At 43.5% G+C, this 6,677-nt stretch overlaps 2 pseudogenes; one reads left to right on the plus strand and one right to left on the minus strand.

Moving 5' to 3' along the window:
* The first annotated feature begins 49 nt into the window (after nucleotides 1-49).
* On the plus strand, nucleotides 50-3,043 carry LOC125529865 (annotated as a pseudogene).
* A 959-nt stretch (nucleotides 3,044-4,002) lies between these two features.
* On the minus strand, nucleotides 4,003-6,131 carry LOC125529864 (annotated as a pseudogene).
* Nucleotides 6,132-6,677: the final 546 nt, after the last annotated feature.

Here is a 6,677-nt window from a genome sequence, read left to right on the forward strand (position 1 = left end):
CCCCGTGCCTCCGCCACCCGCATGTATACGGGGAGACCACCGCCAAGGCCCGCCTCATCCGGGCGCCCGGCCCCGGCGGCTGCAGGGGGAAGGGCGCCCTCATCGGCGTGAAGAAGACCCTGGTGTTCCACCGCGGCCGCGCCCCACGCGGCGCACGCACCCCGTGGATCATGCACGAGTACACCGCCACCGACCCAAACCCCCAGTCCCAATCCCAATCTCAATCTGCAGGCCCCCAAAATGTAACCTTCCTCTTGTTTTCCCCTTCCTCCCTCTTGTTCTCCTCTGCTCGGCTTCCATTGGTTTGATTTGATTTCAGCTTGAATAAGTAGAGTAGAGTAATTCTTTCTTTCTTTCTTTCTTTCTTTCTGCCATGCCATGGATGCCAATGTGTTACCTAGCTTGCTTATTGGCAGTAAGTAGTAGTACCTAGAACAAATCAGATAGATACCAATGTGTTAGGGTTGCAGTGAGTCAGTCAGTCAGTCAGGCAGGCAGGCACATATAAGTTACTAACTGGGTTGGACTAGTCAAATCTGCAGATAGATAGATACTCTGCCTCTTGTAGCATCTCATTCAGTTGCTTGTTTCTCAATTATATATACGTACTACCTAGTGTGGATATGAATGTGCTAGCTAGCTTATGCAGGAACAATTTGCAGTCAATCACCACACCACACATATATAGCTCGGTTGTTGACAGGATTTGAACACTAGGAGGACATGGCATACTTGTTGGCAGGATGAATATGAATATGTTGTGTTCAAAATATCTTCTTCTTGTTTCTTTCTTTCTTTCTTTCTTCTATGAATATGAATGCCCTAGCTAGCTAGCTTAGCAGCACCGTTTGCAGTCAGTAAGGTGTAGCTCACTCTATTTTTGGGCCAATTCTGCCTGCCATAACAATAGGACAGGGCATACTTGCAAGATGATGAAAGCATGTATAATTGTGCAGTCTATCAGTCAGTCCCTAGTTGGTGTCTGTGTCGTTCGTACGCTCTATGTCGCTCGTCAAGTCACTACTTGGTGCAATAGGAATGGCCTGTATACTTTGTGGTTTACACCTTTTCTTTACTTCTGAAATAACTTCTTCATTAAAGAAAAGACCATCATTGTGCACTCAGTCAGTCAGTACCATTGCCTCGTTCACTTCTTGACAAAATCTTTTGTCAACTTGTCATAACACTAGGACTGTACATACATACATATTTGCGAGCTGATGAAACCATGTATATATCACTCGATGACTGTCTTGTTGATTTGTTTCTTCAGGATAGCTTTGTTCTGTACCGCCTGTTCAACAAGCAGGATGAAGAGACCCCGGCCCCCGTTTCAGAACCCCCGTCCACGTCGCCTCCAGCCAATCCGCCGCTACAGCAAGCCGACGACACGGCCAGCGCCTCCATGGTGGAAGACAAGGCCTCGCCATCTGATTCGAGCCAGCTGACCCCGACCAATGCAACCACCGACCACACCTCCACTGCCCATCTTCTTGCAGCCGCCGGTGACGCAGAGCAGATAGCGGATCAGGTAAATTGCTGCTTTTCTTTCCCTTTCATGCATTATATTATATTATATTATATTTTCAGCCTCTTCTCCTGTCTTTCAGTTGACTGAGAAATGTGTGTGTCTTTTCTTATCCATAAATTAAATTGCAGGATGCTGCTTATCTGAATATGTTGGCCCAGCTTCCTGCAATCAGCTCCCCGATGCGTCCTTACACGGATCTCCCTTTTGTCGGCAACATGGGTGATGAGCAGGAAGACTTCTCGATGTATCTGAACAACATCATAGGTGAGCAGGATGTGCAAGCCATGTTGCCCAATCCAGCCGATGACGAAACGGGCGTGTCCAATCCTACAGGCTCATGGACTCCTTATCCCCAAGATATGTTGGACATGATAAATTCAATTGGCCCTATGGGAGCAGCACCTTGGACGCAGCAGCAGCAGCAGGCCACAGCTCCAGTAGAGTTGATGGACCCACAACAAGGGATTGCGGCAAGGAGGATCCGGCTTGCGTACGCTGTTGAGAGGGCATCGGCGTCTCAGCCTATATTAGCTTGTCACTCGGAAAGCGAAGAAGGTGAGGGCGAATCAGCTGGCTGTAGCACAGAAAGTTCATCCAACAACCATGAGGAGGAGGATCATGTCAATGATGCACTTTTCCAAACCATGGTATGTATGGTTCTTCTGACTAATTACCTTGAGTTATGCTTGAAAAAAGACTTGGAGCAAGTCTACTTAGTAGTATTTAATTTACTCATCATAATATGTCTTGCTTAGGCTGGAGATCTGATGCATAACATCACTCCTGCTCAAGCGCTACTGGTTTCTTGGGTGGAAGTTGCAGACAAGCTCCAGCATCTATCATTCAATGGTACGTACGTAATAAGCCTTCTTCAGTTTTGAAAGAGAAAGGGGATAGCTCAGTGCCCGTATCGTGAGCTGTGGCTAAGCCGAGCTGTTTGGTAAATTTGCTGCCGTGCAGATGACAGCATATTGGAAGAAGAAGATGCCAAGCCGAGTCGTGGAGCCGGTCTGAAGCAGAGGGTGAAGCAGGACTCGGGTCGAAACGGGCATGACCCGGACGGACTCCTGCGCAACAGTGCCTACTTGCCTGGCCCTGGAGATTCATTTTCAGAAACAGCGAGACGGCGGAGGTCCCTCTGGCTGGCGCTCCTGGTGATGGCCATCCCCCTCTGCTTGTGCTTGTATTGGTTGGTGTCTGGAGGTCACTGAGCTACCGGCCGGTGTAAGCTAAACTAAACGGTTCCTCTTCCTCATCGTTCTTCGTTGGTAGGCTCTCTCTCTATATATACTTGTGTTGGTGTTGCTGGTGTGGTGTATATACTTGACTTGGTGTCTGTGTGTGTGTGTTAAGTAAGTAACTTTAGGCTGTCTCTACCGTAATGTAGCCATCCCATTGACATGACATGTTGGAGAGAGAAATCGACTTACAAACTCTATTGTCTATGCAAGCAAGCAAATGAATGAATGAATGAATGGATGATTGAGTTATGTTAGCAACTCCATATAAATATATGTGAGTGCAGTACAATGCAGTGCATCTCAAGTTGAGTTTCTGAATCCTCACAGCTTCATTTTTGCCTCAAGTTGTTCAGTTTCAGTGATAAGTCCTGCAGGAGTGACTGATCTGAATGTTGATCAGATCCAAACTCAGTTGATTCTTTTCTTTCGATAAAGTGCATTGCGTTACATTACATATGCTTGAGGGACAGTCCAACACCCCGAAACAAACAAATGCCGACTCTAGCTAGCGTTGGACACAATGACCAAATTGCGGATGCTCTGACAACAGCAAAGAACACCTGCATGAGGATTCAGAAACAGTGGCGGGGCCAAGCCTCCCGATGTGATGTGAGAGGGTAGCACAATTTCAACCACTGGAGCATTTGGCTTCAGAAAAGGAGCTACGGATAGTAACAATTTATTAGTTTGGTAATTTTAGGATTTATTAAAATCAAAAGCTTAATGAGACGACACTTAGTAATGCCTCATAAGATGAAATATATGCGTATCTTAATACTGTACAGTACTATTTTGAATGCTTTATAAATTATTGCAAAACTCAAACAAAATACAACAAAATGAGTATCAATACCCTTGCCTGAATCTTATAATAATTATCCGTTGCGACACCTACGTCGCCCCTCGCCTCCCTGACGTCCGCCGCTGTGTGGTTGATGGCCGCGCCGAGGCACACTCTGCTGCACTTGAAGAATGTCACATGAAACATAGCCAAGACGTCGTCAAGGCCGCCAGCGTCGGCCGAGGGGACAAGCGTTCGCTGCAGCTTGTCCGAGGGGCGAAGTCGCCAAGGACATCGGTATGATGATAAAGATACAATAAGTGGGCACACGTTAAAATTCTCAATAATTATTCAGCAAACCATACACCGGATTGATTATGAAAAAGGAGATACATTGCACAATAACTCTGAAAATCTAAACATGACCATGGTCACCTATAATAAAATATACGTCCATATCTAGAAATTTTTATGCTTCCACTCTTCCACATTATTAATGTCACCAATCACAAACTTATTATAAGAGGATGGAATATATAGAATTCAACACCGTTGATGTAATTTATAGTTTATACTTCTTCATGTATTCACGGAATATGACTTGGTCATAAATGGGCTTATTGTCTTCTGATAAAAGCTCCTTTATCGGCCCATATGGCCTATCAAGATCATCAGTGCTTAGAAAGCATGCAATTGAGATAAGTGGCTCTACAGTTGGTCTTAGCAGAACTCGGTGCTCCACGCTCTTGAACTTCCCGTTTGTAATAATCTGCACAATTGCAAAAAGGACAAATAAGAATTGGATTTCAAACAATCCATCATAGAGATCAATGATGGTGTATGGTATTATGGTGAGTAACAACATATTTTTTAGTTAACTATAGTTTAATTTATTAAACATTATTGTTTATGACAAATTTTATGACAAACAAAATATTGCAAATTTATCACGAATAAAATGATTTTGTATGATAATTAAATTATTCTTCAAATTTAGAATTGTGTCAAAACTGTCCTTCAATCTTAAATAACAAATAAAGATCAATTTACAAAAATTCACATCGACAACTAGAATACAAATATGTATGTGCTTGGTCCAATATCAATTGGTAATGTCATTTCTTATCAAAATTTATATATTTACTAATAGTTTAGAGTTTACACACCATTTTAATATAATTTTAAAATTAAATACTAGAACTTGAGACAATGAGAGATTGGGGAATATACTGTATTCACTCTTATATATTTTTCTGAAACTTATCACTGCAGGGTAAAACCGCTATCCAGCTTTGTATATTATAGCTCTACTATTAGAAAGAGAAACGTACAGGTTTCACAAAAAGTGCTGGTACCCATAAATATGCCTATACAAATATAATTGTATACTAACAATAATAATAAACTATTTAAATATAATTTATAGATGAATATTGTAAGCACAAGCATAGAAGATAAGATAGTTATTAATTTATGACCGTAATTAAAAAAATTATATACTAAAATAATAAAAAAATATTTTCCAAATGAGTGAATGTATAAAAAATATATAATTAATGTATAGCAATTTGGTTAGCTGAAAGTGTGACAGTACCTGCATCATGTCAGCAATATTGGCCAGCAACGCACCCTTGACCGGAGGAACATCAATCCAAACACCTTGATGAAGAATTTGAAGGCCGCCGACGCTATCTTGGAGGAGCAAGGTCAGTATGCTTGGTCCCACCCATGGTCAAATGTGGCTCGGGACATATCGGGAAATAGTGACACGCCATAGACCTTGCATTGAAGCATTTTGTGCCTGCTAGATAATCACTTGCAAGACCTAAAGCTTCCGAAAATAACTCAGACAACTTCATCACAACTCCATCGATGCCTTCCATGTACTCCCTCACTTCTTCTCTGTACACTTCCACAATAATGTTATCAAAAATATAATTTTATCTCACGAAAGCACCCTTAACATGCATGGGATAACTAATTAGAAAGTTAGTGTGTGAAGTTAATTATACATTATATAGTGGAGGGATGACCTGCAGATTTGTGGTATTGCTTCAAAGCTTTCGGGGTCTTGTAGAGCCTTGCAAGATAAGGTATCTCTCCAGTCGGCCGGAGTTGCTGCGCTGAGATCTCCATGAAAGCTGAAGAAGTTAACCTTGCGAGCAAAGTCGCGCGAGTACCACTTTGCTTTCTCCTCCTGAGGAAGCTCATGGAAAGCTCGGACTCCTCTCTGGATTCCCTCCATGACATGGAGAGGAATCCCATGATTCACCAGCTGAAAGAAGCCCCATGACTCTGCCGCGCTCCTTATCTCCTCCACGACCCACTTTCGGCTCTCCGGGGAATCAAACCCGGTGAGATCAATCACGGGGAACTGAAGGCCGCGAATCTTGTGAAGATGATCGTCTTCTTCTTCAGGGAGTGAATAGCTGAGGAGATTCTCTGGAGGGTGTATGAACATGGAGGGAAGCTTGGTGACACCGGCGTCGACGAGGCCTTTGACGCCGGCTTTGCTCTCGTGGAAGGCTTTGATCTCCATCTCACGCTGGCTGTGATCCACCACAACTGAGGATGCCATGGTTTGCTTGTTTGTTTAAGCAACAACAAGTTTGCTTGCAGGTGGTTTAGATTGCTCTCGTGTTCTCCTCTATTTATATGTAGGCGGAATAGGAACAGGTTTTGATTTGCTTACCAGTTTATTTGAGAGAATTAATTAATGTTTTGAAGATAGATGAGTGAGACGTGTTTACAAACAAAGTTGAGTGTTTGAAAGGGACGGCTCTGTTAATTTCTACCTACACCTACTCACGCCCCAACAATCTGTGTGCAATAATTTTTCTTTTACTTGTCTTTGAAGGCCTTGGCTGAAGGAGATCGATCGACATCAAGATATTGACTAACCCTGCTGCCTGTTTGGTCTGATTTTCAAGCAAGGGTACCTAGTATTCAACAATACTGTACAAACACAGCTCGTCTGTGGCTCTACTCTACTTGAAGATTCAACAATTTCCTTTTTCTTCTACACCAACCAGACACCCAGCGAGGAACGACGGGAGAGGAGCTCTAGTCCCCCCCCCCTCCCCCCCACGGCTCCCGCGTCGTCCTCCTTGGGCGACTCGGGGGC

This window comes from Triticum urartu, unplaced genomic scaffold (genome assembly GCF_003073215.2).
Source record: "Triticum urartu cultivar G1812 unplaced genomic scaffold, Tu2.1 TuUngrouped_contig_5915, whole genome shotgun sequence".
NCBI lineage: Eukaryota > Viridiplantae > Streptophyta > Magnoliopsida > Poales > Poaceae > Triticum > Triticum urartu.